The 25563-nt window shown below is 43.5% G+C and overlaps 1 protein-coding gene across 1 annotated transcript in view; it reads left to right on the forward strand.

The window, feature by feature from the left end:
• The window catches only part of LOC140119351 (protein kinase C theta type-like), a 57579-nt gene that overhangs the window by 25061 nt on the left and 6955 nt on the right, over window positions 1–25563 (forward strand). Inside the window, exon 5 of the mRNA XM_072138264.1 lies at window positions 9447–9924. The gene's annotated coding sequence lies outside the window, so the exon portion shown is untranslated. The remainder of the gene's footprint in view (window positions 1–9446; window positions 9925–25563) is intronic.

Here is a 25563-nt window from a genome sequence, read left to right on the forward strand (position 1 = left end):
AATAATATCACCACACCACTACCATTACCCCTGCATCATGACAGAATAATACCACTATACCACTACCATTACCCCTGCATCATGACTGAATAATACCACTATACCACTACCATTACCCCTGCATCATGACTGAATAATAGCACCACACCGCTACCATTACCCCTGCATCATGACTGAATAATACCACATTATATCACAAAAAAAATGGACCAATTGTCGCGGCAGGGGGTTTATTATACAGAAGGACATAAAGCTGCCATTGGCAGAAAAAATACCCATATCCGGACAAAGAAGTGTAATGTCTTGTTGTAAAACGTCACTTTTATTAAACGTCAAATTAAAAAAGAAATATGTGTGGAAGCATTACTGCAAAATGCTTTAGAGGATGGGAATTAAAAATGGGTCAATGAGGAGTATTTACTCCCTACTAATGTATCACATTAGCATCATGCATGTAATCTGAGGTCTCTTGGGCATAGTTGTGGCGTAGTGGGCAAGGTGACAGACTACCGCTGGATCTCCAGTATATGGGGTTGCTTTTGGGTGGCTTGGTCTAGGGTATTGTGACAGATATTCATCTGTCCACAATCCTCTCAGAGGTAATACTACATAAATTCCAATAGACGTCTCTCTGATATCTATGTATGAGAGTTGACAGACCAGTTACTACTGACCTCCTGTAAGTGTATGTGGGTTAGTCATATAAAATGACCAGAGCCCTACACAGCAGGAGATTGTGAATATATAGCGTTCTGCTAGCCACACTATGCTGTAACTGAGAAATGCAAGCTAACTGATTGTTTACTGTGGATTTGACTCAGAGACTAACTGTACTGCTGATTAAAAAGAAGTTACACATAAGCCCCCCGACATGTTTCACCAGCAAGATGGCTTCATCAGGGGTAGGGCTATTAGTGAAGCTAATAGCTAGACCAAGCCACCCAAAAGTAACCCCATATACTGGAGATCCAGCGGTAGTCTTTCACCTTGCCCACTACGCCACAACTATGCCCAAGAGACCTCAGATTACATGCATGATGCTAATGTGAAACATTAGTAGGGAGTAAATACTCCGCATTGACCCATTGAACCTACTCTACTGTGTTTTTAATTCCCATCCTCTAAAGCATTTTGCAGTAATGCTTCCACACATATTTCTTTTTTAATTTGACATTTAATAAAAGTGATGTTTTACAACAAGACATTACACTTCTTTGTCCGGATATCGGTATTTTTTCTGCCAATGGCAGCTTTATGTCCTTCTGAATAATACCACCACACCGCTACCATTATCACTGCATCATGACTGAATAATACAGCCACACCACTACCACTACATCATAACACCACCATACCGCTACCATTACCACTACTGTCTTCTTCATTACAGCCTCTATAGCGCCCCCTGTAGTCTGGGATCTCTTCTTCATCCGGCATAACTCCTAGTTCGCCCCTAGATGTCTCCAGCTCTTGGCAGAAAACTTTTGCCCTTAAAGATACCGCAATCACTTACAGTACAATGGCACCTGGGTGTGTGTATATATATACACACTCACCGGCCACTTTATTAGGTACCCCTGTCCAACTGCTCGTTAATACTTAATTTCTAATCAGCCAATCACATGGCGGCAACTCAGTGCATTTAGGCATGTAGACATGATCAAGACAATCTCCCGCAGTTCAAACCGAGCATCAGTATGGGGAAGAAAGGTGATTTGAGTGCCTTTGAACGTGGCATGGTTGTTGGTGCCAGAAGGGCTGGTCTGAGTATTTCAGAAACTGCTGATCTACTGGGATTTTCACGCACAACCATCTCTAGGGTTTACAGAGAATGGTCCGAAAAAGAAAAAACATCCAGTGAGCGGCAGTTCTGTGGGCGGAAATGCCTTGTTGATGCCAGAGGTCAGAGGAGAATGGGCAGACTGGTTCGAGCTGATAGAAAGGCAACAGTGACTCAAATCGCCCCCCGTTACAACCAAGGTAGGCAGAAGAGCATCTCTGAATGCACAGTACATCGAACTTTGAGGCAGATGGGCTACAGCAGCAGAAGACCACACCGGGTGCCACTCCTTTCAGCTAAGAACAGGAAACTGAGGCTACAATTTGCACAAGCTCATCGAAATTGGACAGTAGAAGATTGGAAAAACGTTGCCTGGTCTGATGAGTCTCGATTTCTGCTGTGACATTCGGATGGTAGGGTCAGAATTTGGCGTCAACAACATGAAAGCATGGATCCATCTTGCCTTGTATCAACGGTTCAGGCTGGTGGTGGTGGTGTCATGGTGTGGGGAATATTTTCTTGGCACTCTTTGGGCCCCTTGGTACCAATTGAGCATCTTTGCAACGCCACAGCCTACCTGAGTATTGTTGCTGACCATGTCCATCCCTTTATGACCACAATGTACCCAACATCTGATGGCTACTTTCAGCAGGATAATGCGCCATGTCATAAAGCTGGAATCATCTCAGACTGGTTTCTTGAACATGACAATGAGTTCACTGTACTCAAATGGCCTCCACCGTCACCAGATCTCAATCCAATAGAGCATCTTTGGGATGTGGTGGAACGGGAGATTCGCATCATGGATGTGCAGCCGACAAATCTGCGGCAGCTGTGTGATGCCATCATGTCAATATGGACCAAAATCTCTGAGGAGCTTCCAGGACCTTGTTGAATCTATGCCACGAAGAACTAAGGCAGTTCTGAAGGCAAAAGGGGGTCCAACCCGTTACTAGCATGGTGTACCTAATAAAGTGGCCGGTGAGTGTATATATGGCTGCAATAGAGGGCCACCCACTATACACTGTCATTTTCATTAATTTATATAAAGCTGCCCCTGCTATACAGCAACCCCTACTAAACAACTCCCCCCCCCCCCAAAAAAAAACAATGGCCATTTCATCCATACAATGATCTCCCCTATCCAAAGCTGCCCCTCTAAACAGCACCCCTCTTGCCCCCTAAACTTTCCCCCCCAAGTTCACTAAGCAGTGGCTTTAAAAGTAAATTGCAACCCCCCGCCGTCCTTTATACATGAATTACACCCCTGTCCAGGGGCATTGCTAGGGTGGTAAAAGATCCGGGGCACGGGCCCCAATGGAGACGCAAATGAGATCAAACCGAGGCCTGTCCTAGTGCCATGTGTGAACACGCTCCAAGAAATGTCCCCCATACAGCCCCCCCGCACAGTAAGTAATGTGCCCACACAGCCCCCCCATGTTCTCCCCCTACCCTAGTCCCTATCATGTCTTCCCCCTCACCTCACTGATGCAGCTCTGTGCACTGCTTTCCCCGGCAGGTCATGTGATCATGACATCATCACAGGTCCTTAAGCCTCGGAACTTCTGGAGGCTAGGTCCTTGCAGGTGAAAGCAGCGCCTGCACTCCTTCTCATCACAATCTGTGTCTTCAGACACAGATCTTGATGAGAGAGGGAAGGAATCGCCCCGGCAGCCAGAAGTCCTGCTGACCCAAGGAGATTTGGGGAGCTGGCCAAAAGATCCGTATAGACTCCCCTGCCCCCTATACATGAACTACACCTCAGCCTGTCCTCTATACAGTGCATCTATATATGAACTACACCCCCCATGTCCTCTATATATGAATTACACCCCCCATCTTCTATACAGTTCATCATAAATGTCATCATCTGTTCCCTCTATATATGAATTGCAACACCCCTGCCAATACATGGGCAGAGGAGTAGTTGTGAATAAGGCCCTCAGCCTGTTAGAACCCATCTAGTGAGTCTGATCAACTCATAAAGAGATTCTGTAGATTCTGCCTGACGAGGCAAGGGTTAAGTGGATGTGATTCTGTCTACCAATTGTATTTCACCATGTACACTGGAGTGTGATTGGAGAGTTAGCCACCACCTGACCAGGATAACAAAACCCCCAGACGGGAAGGGGCAAGTCCTTTTACCAGAGAGGTCAGATCTTAGAGCACCTGCTCTTACCACAGGCCTCAGCTGTCACTATAGAGCACATCCTGTCACAGAGGAGAGAAACAGTGTCTGTGCACCATCAGCACTAACACTCAGCTAAACCCAGGACACAAGCTGCAGCTTCCACAATTGGACACAGCTACATCCCCTTTACAGTGGCGCCTCAATATATAAATTACACACCCTGTCCCCTATAGTGTGGCTGCCTATATATAAATGACCCCCCCCCGTCTTCTTTACTGAACCCTTTTATAACAGTAAAATAATAAAGGTTCACTTACCTTTCCAGACGACCCCCCGCATTACTGAAAGGATGATGTGCAGTCGGCTCTTCTCCTCCCAGCAATGCGGAGACACAGACAGCGCGATCTATGAGTCAAAGATCGGCCGTCTGTGGAGGACAGAAAGTGCAGGGAGAGGCCGCTCTGTCCACACTTCTGCCTCTCTATGGTATCATATACCATGTGCGTGTCAGTATGGGGTTGCTAATAGCTTTTAGCAGCCCCATACTTAGTAGCTGATATCCGTAGCGCCCCAGGCGCCAGGGCCCCTGAGAGAGGACTGATCCCAGGGCCCGGTGAAAGTGCTCCAGGAGCGCCAATGTAGATCCGGCCCTGTCTACGATAAAACAAATGTACAGCAATTGCACCACTAAATGCCCCTTTCTTTAATCCTGGTCCTATGAGTAAGAAAATATGGCACCAATGTATGAATTCAGGCAACTTAAGATAATCACCAAGTCGATAGATCACCAAATAAAATCTACACAGCTGACAATTTCTTTGATAGAAGCCCCTGCATGTTCATAATTGGACACTTGCAAACTTTCCCAAACTCCTAAAATTGTTACATTTCCATTTAAACATTGTCCTCCTCATTAAATTACATCAGTATAGATGACCCCCATCCCACGCCACCCCAGGAGCATCTACATTTCTACATATCTGCATTCATTCCTGATTGCAGCAGATCTGCTGGTGCTGTATAATATGGGCACCACTGCCAGCCCGGGCATAAGTCACATCCTCTGCCCATCTACCACTAATATAACAATACAATAATACATATAAATATTTTAATTCCTCTGGACACTATATTGCCATGTCTGCTGCCCACAGTATAGATGGCAGAGCAGGTACATGATCCTACTGGCAGGTAGGTGCCAGCTGAGCATTCCGTGACCTCTGACCTGTGACCTGCACACGGCCAACTGTCAGTTACCTTCAACTGTCGAAGGCAGCGACTGGATTGGATTCTACTGGATTCCCAAAGATGGCGTCTACAGGACACAGAGAAAGCGAGAAGAAGAGGAAGAGAGAAGAAGAGATGAGGAAGAGAGAAGAGAAGAAGAGGAAGAGAGAGAAGGTGAAGAGGAAGAGAGAAGAGGACAGAGAGAGCGGATTGAAGATAAAGAGGAGAGGAGAGATTGCCGGATTATTAGAGGATGACGGGCCAAGACCGGGCAGCAGCCAGGACCCGGTAACATCAAGCCCCTACCCCGACTTCTATGTCTACCGCCTCACCATCCATCAGGTGCTGGGTAGGGGCGGCTTTGGAAAAGTAAGTGGCATCATTTCTTATTGGTTACATTTTTATCCAGTGAATGTCTATAGCTGAGAATCTCCAGTAATATTTGTAGCCATATGTATAATATGTGGGGTCACACTGAGATTGGGAAAGATACATTGTTATGTTTTTTATTTGCTTGCTCCACAAAGGTCATATTATGCTTATAGTTATGTGTTCAGCATTGTATTTGCTTCCTTCCGGTCAGCTCTTGGGTCTAATTGCTACCCATTGGATTAAATCCAATATCCATAGACAGTAGAGCTGCAAATGCACCTGTAAGGGGAATGGGTCCAACACGGATCTTCTCCTGACAATGATTGCTGCATTTCCCAGCAGTCACACTAGGGGGAGCTCTATTCAATATACATTTTTAAGTTCCATTGAGCAGAATAAAAGCTGTATTTTTTCTATCCACTGAGCCCCCCCTAGTGGTGATTGTATGCAGAAAGTTTCATCATTAAGAGATGTATAGTAGAGACTGTTCATTGTTTTATACCATTTGTCTGCTGTAAATATATTGAAAAATATAATGATTTGATTGAGCTCCATTGTTATAAAGCATGAAGGTGAGATGGTTTTAAATTAACACTTTCTCACTTCAGAAAAATATGACATGGGCCTATTACATTCTGCTATCAGGGCCTTGATGTCATGTAGATCGCTCAGTGTACCCCACTGTCATCGTAGAAAAGTATTTTTTCAAAAAAAAAGATGGTTTTAAAATATTGTCAAAAGATTTATTTTGTAAATGATAGCGTAAAATAATAATACTACAGGTGGTCCGCTACTTAAGAACACCTGACTTACAGACGACCCCTAGTTACAAACAGACCTCTGGATGTTGGTAGCTTACTATACTTTACCCCTAGGCTACAATTATCAGCTGTAACAGTTATCAAATGGGTCTGCAATTAAGATTTATTATTAATCCTGGTTCTTATGACAACAAAACATTTTTTAAACCCGATTGTCACAGAGACCAAAAAAATTTTGATTTGGGTTACAATGATAAAGTATACAAACCTACAGAACCTCTCTTATATGTAACCCGAGGACTACCTGTACAGAGAATCTGACACCTGTCTGACCATAGCCTGACTACTGTCATTTTAAAGATTGTGCGCTGGGGAGCTGGTTGGTGCTTTATGTGAGCGGTGTACCCCACTGTCATAGCCAGCAGAAATGTCTGACCCCCGGCAGATTACTCAGCTATCGTATGTAATAAATGTATAAGTATCTCCCCTTTCCATCTTTAGGTGGTCCTGGCGTCATTCCCCGGCCGAAACACCTTCATGGCCGTGAAAGTTGTCCTCAAAACACCGGACAATACAGCAATGTTGATGAGAGAGCGACGGATACTCCAAAAAGCCCGAGAGTGCCCATTCCTATGCCATCTGTATGCCGCACATCAGTCTCAGCACGGGGCGTATTTCATCACGGAGTATCTGTCCGGCGGCAGCCTGCAGGCGTTAATCAGAATGTGCGGCAGCTTGAACATCGATAATGTGAGATTCTACACAGCAGAGATAGTATGTGGCCTCCAATTCCTCCATGGACACAACATCGTCCACAGAGATCTAAAGCCAGGAAACATCATGCTGGATAGAAGTGGGCACATCCGCATCATCGACCTGGGCCTTGCCCGCGATGGTGTCACCTCCTCCAATAAGACCCGTGGAGTGGTGGGCACAACCTGTTTTATGGCCCCAGAGGTGCTGCTGGATGAGGAATATGACGCAGCAGTTGACTGGTGGAGCCTGGGGATTGTTGTGTCCATAATGTCATCCGGATACTCCCCATTTTACTATGGGCCCATCAGGAGTGAGGCGGTCGAATCCATCATCACCGAAATGCCAGAAATACCACCCTGGCTGGCCTCCGATTTAAAACATCTGATTAAAAACCTGCTGCGAAAAAATCCTGAGATGCGGCTGGGTGTGTCCGGTAACATCAGACACCATCCCTTCTTTGACAGCATTGGCTGGGAGGATCTTGAGGCCGGGAGAGCACAGCCCCCATTTACACCATTCAGGGCCGTTCTGAAGAACAAACACCTGCAGTGGCCGGGAGATGAAACACCTACTAACCCCGTGGCCGAATTCTCCTACATGTCACCTAGCTGGGCCCGGTAAGATCCTTCTCCTGTACAAAGCTTACATGTAATAGCCATTATTAACCTGATGTAGTCTCTTCCATAGTCTTCTCCCTCCTGTTCTTCATTATTATTGCTCCTAACAATTACTATGTCTCTGCTTATTCTTAGGATGATGGAGAGATCCAGATTGTAAGATCTATGACTGGTGAGTTCTCCATATATACATATCTAAGCACCTATAACAACACATCTATATACACATGACATATAATATAACATAACATATACATATACACATTACAACAAATCCACACAACACCCACAAGATTATTAAAAATAATTTCCTCTAAATTACCTTCCATGAGTTATCTGTTTTTGGAGAATCTAGTAGATCAGTATTATCCCCTCTATCTTGGCTCCCTCATGGGCAGGACTAACAATACATGATATTGGCAAAGACAGTTTTGAGCTTTTTACAGAAATTTCCACATTTATATATAAGACACAAATCTCATAAGAATAAATATTTTCATGTTACATTAGTTCTCTTGTCTATATATGTACAAGTGGTAGAAGTAACATTTCCCTCTTGTGTCTTGTAGGATCAGCCCGTGCCACTGCCCAGAACTTAATGCCTCCTGTACCCACCTCTGCTGCTGTGTAAGACCTCGGCTCGCCTACAACATCCTCTCTATGACATCAGGTTGCTGTACATTTCCATCATGACGTTGCCTCGGTGCTTGGCTTCGATCCTCTGATATCCGGCAGCGTCTGACATCACTTCCCTCCTGAAGAAACGTCCGGCTCCTGGAGAGGCCTGTGTGTCCTGCTCAGCACAGGCCTGGTAAGTTACACACACTACACACACATAGATGCACTGATAGACACTTAGATAGATGTAGGTATAGACACACACATAGATATATAGGATAGGTGTAGATATCGGCTTTGGTCCTGGGAATTGTTCCGATCGCCATATTTGGGGTCAGGAAGGAATTTTTTCACCTTGTGGAGCATTGGTTTGCTCTTCAAGGAGGTTTTTGCCTTCCTCAGGATCATACAGAGCCATAAATAGGTATAGTATGATAGATTTACAATCCTAAAAAAATATATAATTTATATAGAAAATATTAGACAAGTAAAATATAGATTTCCCCTCCCCCCATATTAGGATGAATAATGTAGTTTATAATATGGATAGCAGATGTAGTTAGATGATGGTATTTGATCCTGGGATTTGTTCTGATCCCCATATATGGGGTCAGGAAGGTGTTTTTTGCCTTCCTCTGGATCAACTCAGCCATAAATAGTTTTAATGCTAAACCTCTTCAAATCATTATTAATTATTAATATAAATAAAATAAAGAATAATCCTCCCACCCAATATAATAGATGTAGTCTCATAATAATAAGCATTTACATAGAAAAGATTAGAGAAGTAAAAATATAGACCCCCTCACACACTAGGTAAGATAATGTGGGTTAAAAAGTGAATAGTGTAGGTAAGTAATTATTAATTAATATAAATAAGAAAAAAAATCTAAAAATCTAAAAAAAAAAATAGGTGTAGTCTCATAATAATAATTTACATTGAAAATATTAGAGAAGTAATAAATCTAGACCCCCCTCACACACTAGGTAAAATAATTTGGGTTTTAAAGTGGATAGTGTATGTAAGTAATTAATATAGATAAGAAAAAAAAATCTAAAAAAAAAAAAAAAAAAAGGTGTAGTCTCATAATAATCATTTACATAAAAAATATTAGTGAAGTAAATATTTATTCCCCCACACACACACTAGGTAAGATATTGGGGTTATAAAGTGGATAGTTTAGGTAAGTAATTATTAATTAATATAAATAAGAAAAAAATATATAAAAACCTCAAAGAATAGATGTAGTCTCCTTATAATCCTTTACATAGAAAATAATTGATAAGTAAATATACCGTATTTTTTGGACTATAAGACGCACTTTTTAGCAAGAAAAAATCTTGCTAAAAAGTCCCTGCGTCTTATAGACCGGAGGTCAGGAGGATCCAGCACTGCCAGACCCTCCTGACCATTGTAAGGGAGATCGGGTGATGCCCTGATATAGAGCTGTACCCGGTCTCCCAGAGAGGAGAGCATCCATACTGCTCTCTTCCTACAGGTACAGGACCCGCGGTGATGTCAGAATCATGTGACTGATCACATGTGTCTTACATCACCACAGGTCTGATACTAGCATGCTGCCCTGGGACAGGGTAAGAAGAAGGGAAATGGGGGATGTATGTGTGTGTGTGGTTCTGTGTGTGGTTCTGTGTAGCTGATCTGTGTGTGTGTAGCTGAGCTGTGTGTGTATGGTTCTGTGTGTGTAGCTGAGCTGTGTGTGTGGTTCTGTGTGTGTAGCTGAGCTGTGTAAGTGGTGTTGTGTGTGTAGCTGTGCTGTGTGTGTAGTTGGGCTGTGTATGTGGTGTTCTGTGTGTGCAGCTGAGCTGTGTGTGTGGTGCTGTGTGTGTGGTTTTGTGTGTGTAGCCGAGCTGTGTGTGTATCTGAATGGATGATGTAGAGCTGAGTGGGTGTAACTATGGATGATGCAGGGCTGAGTGCGTGTAACTATGGATGATGCAGAGATGAGTGCGTGTAATTATGGATGATGCAGACTGAGTGTGTGTAACAATGGATGATGCAGAGCTGTGTGTGCTATGCTTTAGTGCGACCAACAGGGATATTTTAATTGGTGAAAAATATATTTTTCCTTTTTTGGAAGCCTAAATGTGGGATGCGTCCTATAGTAAGAAGCGTCTTATAGTCCGAAAAATACGGTAGATTCCCGCACACACTAGGTTAGATAATGTAGGTTATAATGTGGATAGTGTATTTAAGTAATTATTAATATAAGTAACAAAAAAAAAATTAAAAAAGCTAAAAAAAAAATAGGTAAAGTTTCATAGTTTTAATAAATTTATGAATAAATGGTAATATAGATAATAGTAATATAGCTTAGATTTATAAAATAAAATACACAAAATATTAATAACAAAAATGATAACGATAAATAAAATATTTTCCCCACCCCCTTACATCTTGGTGTCTGTGTCTTTATTTCCCTTGGATTTCCATGTAATGTTCTAATACACGGGTCACCACAGTCGTCCCTGGAACATCCAGTCCTGGGTCGCACCCAAAGAACTTTAGGAAAAATAACACCCCCTTCCCCCAGCAGTCCGCTTCTCCTCTGTACGACCACTGTACGCTGAGCTGAAGCCGGCAGACATGATGATGTCATCACACTGCGTCTGTCGGCATCAGAGCTGCGCACTGCACAGAGTAGAGGAGAAGAGAACTGCAGGTGCCTCAGGGATGGGGAATGGTGAATATATCATTTGTTTTGTAATTATTCACAGTGAAAAGAAGTAGGGAGTGCGGGTGGTGATCTGCATGGAGGGGGCATACATCGGGAGGCTACAGATAAGAGGCCATTATAAGTGTGGGTGGGGCTAGAGAAAAGGGAGTGTTATGATGTCCCCTTTTCTGTGTCCAGCCCTTATAAGGAGGGGCCTATGGAAAAGGGGGCACTATAATGAGGAGGCTGCAGAAAAGAGAGCCCTACAAGGAGGGAGCTTCAATAAATGGGGCACTATATGGAGGAGACCACAGAAAAGAGGGGACTATAATGAGGAGGTTGCAGAAAAGGGGGTACTATAAGAAGGGGGCATCTGGACAGAGAGCACTGGAAGGGGGCCCCTGGGCGCAAACTGGTGGGGCAGTTCCAACAATGTTTTTTCAATTAAGCCAATGTTGCTTAAGGGAAATAATGATGGTTCTCCAGATTTCCCAGATAAGGGACCGGTCACAAGTAAAAAGCATGCGCCCGGTAACCAGCACAATGATTTTTCAATAATTTGAATGGAAGACACTGGGAGTTGGGTACCGATCGCATGCATTTCACTGGAAACATATGCAACCAGGCTGCAGCCCACCCCCGTGCGCTAATGTTGTGTTAGGAAACGCAGCACTAGCGGCACGTGTGACTTACCAGAATTACCCTTACACTGATAGAAAACTGATTTACAAACTTTCTACTTAATCCAAGCCGAGCAGTGATCAGTGAGTAAACATACTCACGGCTCATTCTATCCTATTGGCTTCCTGAGCCGGATTTCAAAATCCTGACAAAATGACCAATAATTGAGGACATCCCTACACAGCGTCATACACAGGCTGATGTCTCACATTAGTATCAGTCAGTGACATAGACATTAGCGGCATCCAGTACCTTACAGGTGATGATCTGCTCAGGGACTTTTATATTTCTTCTCCCGCTCGTGGTTCATCTTCCACAGGATGCGCCAGATGTTTTCAGCTCCCAGCAGCTCATCTCTCACACTGCAACCATAAAAATACCACAGTCACTTACATTATAATGTCACCTGGATAACAATGCTGCTAAATAATATACACCCCTCACAACACAACTGGTCACACCCGACTGTCTCCCACAATTAAAAAAGCCAGTGTGTGGCCCTAAAAATGTACTTATAACATACACTAGATTACCCGATGCGTTTGCAATACATTTCAATACACAAAGCAAACGCATCATGTGACTACAGATGCAATAATATAATGAGTGCTTTTAACCCCTTAATGACCGCCCTATCGGGTTTTTACGGCGGTCATTAAGGGTACTTCTTCTGATGCGACGCCTTTCTACGGCGGCGCATCAGAAGAAGTTTTCGGGACACCGGGTCTCGCTGCAAACACACCGGGATTTAACTTGCAAACTCTGACGCACGCCCTATATTAACCCCTTAAGGACGCAGCCATTTTGTAGCTTAAGGCTCAGACCCATTTTTTGGACTCTGACTTGCGTTGCTTTATATGGTTATAACTTATCACTGTTACTTATCAAAGTGATTCTGAGAATGTTTTTTCCCCACATGTTGTGCTTCATTTTAGTGGTAAATTTTGGCTGATAAGTTTTGTGTTTATTTACAAAAAAAAAAAAAAGAAAAAATTATGAATTTTTTTAAAAATTTGCCATTTTCGAAATTCCAAGTCATTGCGTTTTCAGGCAGATGGATTTACCACCTAAATAAGTTGCTGAATAACATTTCCCATGTGTCTACTTTATATTTTCATCATTTTTGAAATGTCTGGATAATATATTTTGATGTCACGCGGCTTACAAATCGAATAGCAATTTTTCGGATTTTCAGAAGTGACTATTTTGGGGATAAATACAGTTTTGAATGAAATTTTACATGTTTAGTATCAAACCCTCCCCCCCCCCTATGTTATCAACTCATTTTCAAATCTGCGACCCTCAAGCTATCAGACACAGCTTTTAGGAAGATTGTTAACCCCTTGAGTACAGAGACCCCCCACATGTGGCCGCGACATGTTTTATGGGGGCACAGCGAGGCGCAGAAGGGGAGGAGCACCCTGCAGCTGCCAGGATTTTAGTTTCCTCATTGGCCCCTTTTGTAGGCTATACATTTTTTCAGTTTTTCGTTATTGGGGCCACGTGACGGCATTTTTTTTGCTGGGTGAGATGCTTTTTCCTGTGTTGCCATTTTGGGGTTGGTATCCCCCATTGTTGAAAATGTAGGAACTATTTTTTGAGGGCAGGAGTAGAAAAGCATCAATTCTGTACTGGATATTTTACCTTTATTTTCCTGTGTTAACCATATAACCTAATAATCATGTTATCTTTATTTTACAGGTCGATAAGATTACGGGGACCTCAGACATGAATATTTTTTTCTTAGGTTTTACTAAATTTGTCAAATGCATTGCCGTCTTCCAAGTGGCATAACATTGTTACTTTTTTGGTTACAGAGCTGCTTGATGGCTTGTTTTCTTCGGGACATGTTGTACTTTGCACCAGTATCATTCTGGAGTACATATGTTTTTTTGATCACTTTTTATTGCAAATTTTGTGGGATTGAGTATGTAAAAATCATAACTTTTGAAGGGTTTATAAGAGTTTTTTTTACGGTGTTTATCATGCGGGTTCAATAATGATTCTACCGGTTGCGGTTGTTACGGATGCAGTGATACTATATGTATTGTGTTATTATTTAAACCTTTTTTTAGTTATATATCTCTTTATATGTTTTTGGGCTTATGGGCATTTTTATTGATTTCTAACTTTATTTTTTATTGAATAACCTTTTTTTTTCGACTTTCTTACAGTTTCCACCATTGGACATGAACAAGCAATCATCTGATTGCTTGTTCACAATAATACTCTGTAATACTGATGTATTGCAGGGTATTAGCAGTGTCAGCCTATGCACATGCATAGGCTGGCACTCTGCCAGTAAGATGATGTCACAGACGCCATCTTGCTGGCAGTTCTTGCAGATCGGACCCCAGAGTTGCTATAGCTATATAGTGGTCGCAGTGTTCATGGTGGGTATATTATTTATCCCCCCTTATACTAACACCCAGGGGAGAAACTTGACCCTAGAGCAGTGGTGGCGAACCTATGGCACTGGTGCCAGAGGCGGCACTCAGAGCCCTCTCTGTGGGCACCCAGACCATCGCCCCAGCATGAAGTTCACTAGACTGGACTCAAAGAATCTTCCTACCGAATCTTCCTACTATGATAGGGGAATTTCCCCTCCTCCTTTCAACTGCATTGGTGTCTTTAGGAGGCTGAATGATCGAAAGTTGTCAAAGAACGAGGAGAAATAAATTGCTGCTTAAATTGCGGTGCTGGCACTTTGCAATAAATAAGCGGCTTTTGGTTGAAGTTTGGGCACTCAGGCTCTAAAAGGTTCGCCATCACTGCCCTAGAGGATAAGGCTATAGTCAGGCCCTGGCTCAAAATTTGTACTGAGGCCCATCAGCTTCAAGTTACGCCACTGCTGGCACCGCTATCTACACATCTGGTCTCTACTATCAGGGCCAGATAAAGGGTCCCAGCAGTATGGAGCACCTCATTTAGGATGGGGCCCCCCCCCAGCTCGGCAGCCAATGCAGGGACCCCTCCCACAACAATATATGTGGAAAAAAGATACCAGATAGTTATAGTGTTTCAAATATCAGCCTAAGCTCTAAAAACATTGGTATCTTTAGTTTCGATTGGGTCATAAATTCCTACCTTTACTAAACCAGTTGAAAGTTTGATCCATGACAAATCAAAAAACACTCCCGCCTATTACCAAATAATGGCACCACAATACTGTAACCAGTTTAAGCCATAAGACCAATATACCAGACAATAGCGCTACCATTTCCAAACTGCAGCACAGCATCGCCACAACATGAAGATAATACCAACATCCGGATAATGAGCACAAGACTCTATACACAGACCAGTAATACCAATAACTTACCAACTATATTCTCCATTTACTGATGATATTATCATTATACAAACACGAGCAAAGGACAATATCACTAATGACACCTCTGTACAAGGCCCAAATAATAACACTAAACCATGATTATCACCACTACATAGTGACTGAATAATACTGCAATACTAAATGATAACGTACATACACAGACCAGTATTTACCACCATATAGTGACCATATAGTAATAGGTACCAGTCCTGCACAGAGGCTGCAGTGTCATCCAATGACTTACAGGTGACGTCCCTGATGTTGTCTCTTCCCTTCTGTCTGATCTTCCAGGAGATTTCTTCCATCCATGACTCATCTCTGTGGGTTTATAAAACAAACATGGTCAGCATCATCCTACATAATCCTCACACCTGACCCTCACATACAAAACTGGCCACACTGTGCCCCAAATATATATCATATATAGCCCTCACACCCCAACTGACCACACTGTGCCACCACATACATGATATATACCGCTCATCACACCACAACCGACCACAATGTGCATCCATATATATCCCTCACACCACAACTAACCACACTGTGCCCTCACATATATTATATATACCCCTCACACCCCAACTAACCACACTGTACCCCAAATATATATCATATATGGCCCTCACACCCCAACCGACCACACTGTGCCCCAAATATATATCATATATAGCCCTCACACCCCAACCGACCACACTGTGCCCCAAATATATATCATATATAGCCCTCACACCCCAACCGACCACACTGTGCCCCAAATATATATCATATATAGCCCTCACACCCCAACCGACCACACTGTGCCCCAAATATATATCATATATAGCCCTCACACCCCAACCGACCACACTGTGCCCCAAATATATATCATATATAGCCCTCACACCACAACTGATCACACTATGCCCCACATATATCATATATACCCCTCACACCACAACTGTCCACACTGTGCCCCCACATATATCATATATACCCCTCACACCCCAACTGACTGCACTGAGCTCCCACATATATGCTACCATTACCGCATACACTACCCTGCATCATGACTGAATAACACCACACCACTACCATTACCCCTGAATCATGACTGAATAATACCACCACACCGCTACCATTACCCCCGCATCATGACTGAATAATACCATCACACCTCTACCATTACCCCTGAATCATGACTGAATAATACCACCACACCGCTACCATTACCCCCGCATCATGACTGAATAATACCACCACACCACTACCATTACCCCTGCATCATGACTGAATAATACCACCACACCACTACCATTACCCCTGCATCATGACTGAATAATACCACCACACCACTACCATTACCCCTGCATCATGACTGAATAATACCACCACACCACTACCATTACCAATGCATCATGGCTGAATAATACCACCACACCACTACCATTACCCCTGCATCATGACAGAATAATACCACCACACCACTACCATTACCCCTGCATCATGACTGAATAATACCACCACACCGCTACCATTACCCCTGCATCATGACTGAATAATACCACCACACCACTACCATTACCACTGCATCATGACTGAATAATACCACCACACCACTACCATTACCCCTACATCATGACTGAATAATACCACCACACCAGTACCATTACCCCTGCATCATGACTGAATAATACCACCACACCACTACCATTACCCCTGCATCATGACTGAATAATACCACCACACCACTACTATTACCACTGCATCATGACTGAATAATACCACCACACCACTACCATTACCACTGCATCATGACTGAATAATACCATCACACCACTACCATTACCCCTGCATCATGACTGAAAAATACAACTACACCACTACGATTACCCCTGCATCATGACTGAATAATACCACCACACCACTACCATTACCCCTGCATCATGACTGAATAATACCGTCACACCACTGCCATTACCACTGCATTATGACTGAAAAATACCACTACACCTCTACCATTACCCCTGCATCATGACTGAATAATACCACCACACCGCTACCATTACCCCCGCATCATGACTGAATAATACCACCACACCACTACCATTACCCCTGCATCATGACTGAATAATACCACCACACCACTACCATTACCCCTGCATCATGACTGAATAATACCACCACACCACTACCATTACCCCTGCATCATGACTGAATAATACCACCACACCACTACCATTACCACTGCATCATGGCTGAATAATACCACCACACCACTACCATTACCCCTGCATCATGACAGAATAATACCACCACACCACTACCATTACCCCTGCATCATGACTGAATAATACCACCACACCGCTACCATTACCCCTGCATCATGACTGAATAATACCACCACACCACTACCATTACCACTGCATCATGACTGAATAATACCACCACACCACTACCATTACCCCTACATCATGACTGAATAATACCACCACACCAGTACCATTACCCCTGCATCATGACTGAATAATACCACCACACCACTACCATTACCCCTGCATCATGACTGAATAATACCACCACACCACTACTATTACCACTGCATCATGACTGAATAATACCACCACACCACTACCATTACCACTGCATCATGACTGAATAATACCATCACACCACTACCATTACCCCTGCATCATGACTGAAAAATACAACTACACCACTACGATTACCCCTGCATCATGACTGAATAATACCACCACACCACTACCATTACCCCTGCATCATGACTGAATAATACCGTCACACCACTGCCATTACCACTGCATTATGACTGAAAAATACCACTACACCTCTACCATTACCCCTGCATCATGACTGAATAATACCACCACACCGCTACCATTACCCCCGCATCATGACTGAATAATACCACCACACCGCTACCATTACCCCCGCATCATGACTGAATAATACCACCACACCACTACCATTACCCCTGCATCATGACTGAATAATACCACCACACCACTACCATTACCACTGCATCATGACTGAATAATACCACCACACCACTACCATTACCCCTACATCATGACTGAATAATACCACCACACCAGTACCATTACCCCTGCATCATGACTGAATAATACCACCACACCACTACCATTACCCCTGCATCATGACTGAATAATACCACCACACCACTACCATTACCCCTACATCATGACTGAATAATACCACCACACCACTACCATTACCCCTGCATCATGACTGAATAATACCACCACAGCGCTACCATTACCCCTGCATCATGACTGAATAATACCACCACACCGCTATCATTACCACAGCATCATGACTGAATAATACCACCACACCACTGCCATTACCCCTACATCATGACTGAATAATATCACCACACCACTACCATTACCACTGCATAATGACTGAAAAATACCACTACACCACTACCATTACCACTGCAGCATGACTGAATAATACCACCACAGCGCTACCATTACCACAGCATCATGACTGAATAATACCACCACACCACTGCCATTACCCCTACATCATGACTGAATAATATCACCACACCACTACCATTACCACTGCATTATGACTGAAAAATACCACTACACCACTACCATTACCCCTGCATCATGACTGAATAATACCACCACACCACTACCATTACCCCTGCATCATGACTGAATAATATCACCACACCACTACCATTACCACTGCATCATGACTGAATAATACTACCACACCGCTACCATTACCCCTGCATCATGACTGAATAATACCACCACACCACTACCATTACCCCTGCATCATGACTGAATAATACCACCACACTGCTACCATTACCCCTGCATCATGACTGAATAATACCATCACACCACTACCATTACCACTGCATCATGACTGAATAATACCACCAAACCACTACCATTACCCCTGCATCATGACTGAATAATACCACCACACCACTACCATTACCCCTGCATCATGACTGAATAATACCACCACACCACTACCATTACCCCTACATCATGACTGAATAATACCACCACACCACTACCATTACCCCTGCATCATGACTGAATAATACCACCACAGCGCTACCATTACCCCTGCATCATGACTGAATAATACCACCACACCGCTATCATTACCACAGCATCATGACTGAATAATACCACCACACCACTGCCATTACCCCTACATCATGACTGAATAATATCACCACACCACTACCATTACCACTGCATAATGACTGAAAAATACCACTACACCACTACCATTACCACTGCAGCATGACTGAATAATACCACCACAGCGCTACCATTACCACAGCATCATGACTGAATAATACCACCACACCACTGCCATTACCCCTACATCATGACTGAATAATATCACCACACCACTACCATTACCACTGCATTATGACTGAAAAATACCACTACACCACTACCATTACCCCTGCATCATGACTGAATAATACCACCACACCACTACCATTACCCCTGCATCATGACTGAATAATATCACCACACCACTACCATTACCACTGCATCATGACTGAATAATACTACCACACCGCTACCATTACCCCTGCATCATGACTGAATAATACCACCACACCACTACCATTACCCCTGCATCATGACTGAATAATACCACCACACTGCTACCATTACCCCTGCATCATGACTGAATAATACCACCACACCGCTACTATTACCCCTGCATCATGACTGAATAATACCATCACACCACTACCATTACCACTGCATCATGACTGAATAATACCACCACACCACTACCATTACCCCTGCATCATGACTGACTAATACCTCCACACCACTACCATTACCCCTGCATCATGACTGAATAATAACATCACACTGCTACCATTACTCCTGCTTCATGACTGAATAATACCACCACACCGCTACCATTACCTCTGCATCATGACTGAATAATACCACCACACCGCTACCATTATTCCTGCATCATGACTGAATAATACCACCACACCACTACCATTACCCCTGCATCATGACTGAATAATACCACCACACTGCTACCATTACCCCTGCATCATGACTGAATAATACTACCACACCACTACCATTACCCCTGCATCATGACTGACTAATACCACCACACCACTACCATTACCACTGCATCATGACTGAATAATACCACCACACCACTACCATTACCACTGCAACATGACTGAATAATACCACCACACCACTACCATTACCACTGCATCATGACTGAATAATATCACCACATCACTACCATTACCCCTGCATCATGACTGAATAATACCACCACACCACTACCATTACCACTGCATCATGACTGAATAATATCACCACATCACTACCATTATCCCTGCATCATGACTGAATAATACCACCACACTGCTACCATTACCCCTGCATCATGACTGAATAATACCATCACACCACTACCATTACCACTGCATCATGGCTGAATAATACCACCACACCACTACCATTACCCCTGTATCATGACTGAATAATACCACCACACCACTACCATTACTACTGCATCATGACTGAATAATACCACCACACCGATACCATTACCCTGCATCATGACTGAATAATACCACCACACCGTACCATTACCCCTGCATCATGAGTGAATAATACCACCACACCACTACCATTACCCCTGCATCATGACTGAATAATACCACCACACCACTACCATTACCACTGCATCATGACTGAATAATACCACCACACTGCTACCATTACCCCTGCATCATGACTGAATAATACCACCACACCACTACCATTACCCCTGCATCATGACTGACTAATACCACCACACCACTACCATTACCACTGCATCATGACTGAATAATACCACCACACCACTACCATTACCCTGCATCATGACTGAATAATACCACCACTACCATTACCACTGCATCATGACTTAATAATACCACCACACCACTACCATTACCACTGCATCATGACTGAATAATAACATCACACTGCTACCATTACTCCTGCTTCATGACTGAATAATACCACCACACCACTACCATTACCACTGCATCATGACTGAATAATACCACCACACCACTACCATTACCCTGCATCATGACTGAATAATACCACCACACTGCTACCATTACCTCTGCATCATGACTGAATAATACCACCACACCACTACCATTACCACTGCATCATGAATGAATAATAACATCACACTGCTACCATTATTCCTGCTTCATGATTGAATAATACCACCACACCGCTACCATTACCACTGCATCATGAATGAATAATAACATCACACTGCTACCATTATTCCTGCTTCATGATTGAATAATACCACCACACCGCTACCATTACCTCTGCATCATGACTGAATAATACCATCACAGCACTACCATTACCACTGCATCATGACTGACTAATACCACCACACCACTACCATTACCCCTGCATCATGACTGACTAATACCACCACACCACTACCATTACTACTGCATCATGACTGAATAATACCACCACACCGCTACCATTACTCCTGCATCATGAATGAATAATAACATCACACTGCTACCATTACTCCGGCTTCATGACTGACTAATACCACCACACCACTACCATTACCACTGCATCATGACTGAATAATACCACCACACCACTACCATTACCACTGCATCATGACTGAATAATAAAATCACACTGCTACCATTACTCCGGCATCATGACTGAATAATACCACCACACCGCTACCATTACTCCTGCATCATGACTGAATAATACCACCACACTGCTACCATTACTCCCGCATCATGAATGAATAATACCACCACAACACTACCATTACCCCTGCATCATGACTAAATAATACCACCACACCACTACCATTACCACTGCATCATGACTGAATAATACCACCACACCTCTACCATTACCACTGCATCATGACTGAATAATACCACCACACCACTAACATTACCACTGCATCATGACTGAAAAATACCACCACACTGCTACCATTACCCCTGCATCATGACTGAATAATACCACCACACCACTACCATTACCCCTGCATCATGACTGAATAATACCATCACACCACTACCATTACCCCTGCATCATGACTGAATAATACCAGCACACCACTACCATTACCACTGCATCATGACTGAATAATACCACCACACCACTACCATTACCCCTACATCATGACTGAATAATACCGCCATACCACAACCACTGCATCATGACTGTATAATACCAACACACCACTACCATTACCCCTGCATCATGACTAAATAATACCGCCATACCACAACCACTGCATCATGACTGAATAATACCATGACACTGCTATCATTACCACTGCATCATGACTGAATAATAACATCACACTGCTACCATTTCTCCTGCATCATGACTGAATAATACCACTACACCACTACCATTACCCCTGCATCATGATTGAATAATACCACCACACTGCTACCATTACCCCTGCATCCTGACTGAATAATACCACCACACCACTACCATTACCACTGCATCATGATTGAATAATACCACCACACCACTACATCATGACTGAATAATACCATCACACCACTACCATTACCACTGCATCATGACTGAATAATACCACCACACCACTACCATTACCCCTGCATCATGACTGAATAATACCACCACACCGCTACCATTACCACTGCATCATGACTGAATAATACCACCACACTGCTACCATTACCTCTGCATCATGACTGAATAATACTACCACACCACTACCATTACCATTGCATCATGACTGAATAATACCACCACACCACTACCATTACCCCTGCATCATGACTGAATAATACCTTCACACCACTACCACTGCATCATGACTGAATAATACCACCACACCACTACCATTACCACTGCATCATGACTGAATAATACCACCACACCTCTACCATTACCACTGCATCATGACTGAATAATACCACCACACCAGTACCATTATCCCTGCATCATGACTGAATAATACCACCACACCACTACCATTACCCCTGCATCATGACTGAATAATACCACCACTACCATTACCACTGCATCATGACTGAATAATACTACCACACTGCTACCATTACCCCTGCATCATGACTGAATAATACCACCACACCACTACCATTACCCCTGCATCATGACTGAATAATACCACCACACCACTACCATTACCACTGCATCATGACTGAATAATACCACCACACCACTACCATTACCCTACATCATGACTGAATAATACCACCACTACCATTACCACTGCATCATGACTGAATAATACCACCACACCTCTACCATTACCACTGCATCATGACTGAATAATACCACCGCACCGCTACCATCACACCTGCATCATGACTGAATAATACCACTACACCACTACCATTACCCCTGCATCATGATTGAATAATACCACCACACCTCTACCATTACCACTGCATCATGACTGAATAATACCACCACACCAGTACCATTATCCCTGCATCATGACTGAATAATACCACCACACCACTACCATTACCACTGCATCATGACTGAATAATACCACCACACCACTACCATTACCCCTGCATCATGATTGAATAATACCACCACACTGCTACCATTACCCCTGCATCCTGACTGAATAATACCACCACACCACTACCATTACCACTGCATCATGATTGAATAATACCACCACACCACTACATCATGACTGAATAATACCATCACACCACTACCATTACCACTGCATCATGACTGAATAATACCACCACACCACTACCATTACCCCTGCATCATGACTGAATAATACCACCACACCGCTACCATTACCACTGCATCATGACTGAATAATACCACCACTACCATTACCACTGCATCATGACTGAATAATACCACCACACCTCTACCATTACCACTGCATCATGACTGAATAATACCACCGCACCGCTACCATCACACCTGCATCATGACTGAATAATACCACCACACCACTACCATTACCCCTGCATCATGACTGAATAATACCACTACACCACTACCATTACCCCTGCATCATGATTGAATAATACCACCACACTGCTACCATTACCCCTGCATCCTGACTGAATAATACCACCACACCACTACCATTACCACTGCATCATGATTGAATAATACCACCACACCACTACATCATGACTGAATAATACCATCACACCACTACCATTACCACTGCATCATGACTGAATAATACCACCACACCACTACCATTACCCCTGCATCATGACTGAATAATACCACCACACCGCTACCATTACCACTGCATCATGACTGAATAATACCACCACACTGCTACCATTACCTCTGCATCATGACTGAATAATACTACCACACCACTACCATTACCATTGCATCATGACTGAATAATACCTCCACACCGCTACCATTACCACTGCATCATGACTGAATAATACCACCACACCGCTACCATTACCCCTGCATCATGACTGAATAATACCACCACACCGCTACCATTACCACTGCATCATGACTGAATAATACCACCACACCTCTACCATTACCACTGCATCATGACTGAATAATACCACCACACCACTACCATAACCACTGCATCATGACTGAATAATACCACCACACCACTACCATTACCCTGCATCATGACTGAATAATACCAACACACCACTACCATTACCCCTGCATCCCTGCATCATGACTGAAAAATACCACCATACAGCAACCCCTACTAAACAACTCCCCCCCCCCAAAAAAAAAAAAAACAATGGCACATTTCATCTATACAATGATCTCCCCTACCCAAAGCTGCCCCTCTAAATAGCACCCCTCTTGCCCCCTAAACTTTCCCCCCCCAAGTTCACTAAGCAGTGGCTTTATAAGTAAATTGCAACCCCCCACCGTATACATGAATTACACCCCTGTACAGGGGCGTTGCTAGGGTGGTAAAAGATCCGGGGCACGGGCCCCAATACATATGTAGGGTCTTACAGTAATGCCCCCTCCTGTACATAACTCCTCACATGTGGCTGTGCCAATAACAAGGTTACTTCTAGTATATACAGCTACAGACAACACAGGAGAAATCCCTACGTGTTACATCCAGTGACTGCAGGTGACGTCTCCTCCATCTTCTCCATTAGGCATCACCACATTTTATGTTCCTCATTGTCCCTACATCTTGGTTCCCTGACAGTGTTATCCTGGTGCTACCCCTAACAATCTCCCCCAAATACTGAAAGGCTGCGCTCACACGTTTGTCGTGCATTTAAACAAAACCAGGCGCGTGTTACCCATCACTTGTGTATTACTGGAAACGCAAATGAGATCAAACCGAGGCCTGTCCTAGTGTCATGTGTGAACACGCTCCAAGAAATGTCCCCCACACAGCCCCCCCGCACAGTAAGTAATGTGCCCACACAGCCCCCCCATGTTCTCCCCCTACCCTAGTCCCTATCATGTCTTCCCCCTCACCTCACTGATGCAGCTCTGTGCACTGCTTTCCCCGGCAGGTCATGTGATCATGACATCATCA

This window comes from Engystomops pustulosus, chromosome 2 (assembly GCF_040894005.1).
Source record: "Engystomops pustulosus chromosome 2, aEngPut4.maternal, whole genome shotgun sequence".
In the NCBI taxonomy this organism is placed as follows: Eukaryota; Metazoa; Chordata; class Amphibia; order Anura; family Leptodactylidae; genus Engystomops; species Engystomops pustulosus.